Source organism: Fonticula alba (genome assembly GCF_000388065.1).
Source record: "Fonticula alba strain ATCC 38817 unplaced genomic scaffold supercont2.12, whole genome shotgun sequence".
Classification (NCBI taxonomy): Eukaryota; order Rotosphaerida; family Fonticulaceae; genus Fonticula; species Fonticula alba.
Genome location: NW_009242982.1, coordinates 53,419 through 54,581, shown reverse-complemented (window position 1 = coordinate 54,581; position 1,163 = coordinate 53,419).

The window sequence follows — 1,163 nt, the reverse complement described above, 5'->3', positions numbered from 1 at the left end:
CCTCCACACCCTCCTGCGCCTGCTCCCTCGCCCCCCCGCCCCTACCGGCGTGGGCCCGCTGGCGGGGAGAGCGGCCGCATGAACGTGCTTTGTACACAATGCGCAGGATAGTATATTTCTCTGGCCGGAGCGGTCGCCCCCCCCCCCCCCCGCAGGCTGGTGTGGTGGCAGGGGGTCTAGCCAGTCTTTCGTAATGCGCGGCCGTGTGATCCGATGGCCGGGTCATCCGTGCGGAGTGTGATCACGGTGCTTGGTGGTGTAGGTCACCCGATCTTTGGCCGGTCGGGTGGCTGAGCCATGCCCGCGGACTCCCGGCGCTCGAGATGCCCCCCCACCCCGTAGGGCGAGAGAACGGCCCGCCGAGCGGCCGGCTTGGGGAGGGCACCAGGGGGATGCCCCCCGCTCAGGTGTGCCCTGATCTCCCTCGCACCGAGGCTGGCTTGCCCCTCCCCCCCCCGTGAAGTGCGGCGACCGGGAGGAGCACCACCCCGGAGAGAGGATGAAAGGCGGGACTTCGGGGCAGTGGCGGACCCCTCTTCCCCGGGGAGAGCAGCACGAAAAAGGCAGCGGGGGAGGGGAGGTAACAGCCGCCCCTGGTACACAGGAACAAGGGTGCACAACCACACTACACCGGCCGGCAGTCGGGTCCCCCCCGTCCCCGGGATAGCAAGCAAGCAAGTTGGGAAGTCTTTTAGTGTAACATATTTGGGGGGGGGGAAGGGAGGAGAAGAGGAGGAGGGAGGGGCGGCAGGGCGCGTCCTGCGCTCTAGTCCAGAGAGGGGGGTGTGAAAGGGAGAAGAGGTTGAAGGTACAGAGGGGAGCGGGAGGCGCGGAGTAAACCGTCGTCTGTGGCGCGGGAGAGGCCCCCTCTCCCCTGCGCCCCTTTTCGGCTCTTTGGTGACCGCCGCCCCTCCGGGGCTTCCCCCTTCGCCTGCACGCCCACACCCACATGCGCATCGGCCCCCTGCGGGGTGGCTTGTGGCGGTGGGCGAGAGAGGGCAGAGGCGACACACATGGGCCAGCGAAGGCGAGAGGCGCGGCAGGCCCATGTGCATCTGCGCCTGAGGGGGGCGCGCGTGCGGACGCCAGTTCCTGAGGAGGATGTGTGTAGGGGAATGCAGGAAGGGGGGGGGGGGAAGGAGGGCGCGCACACACCACGAGTG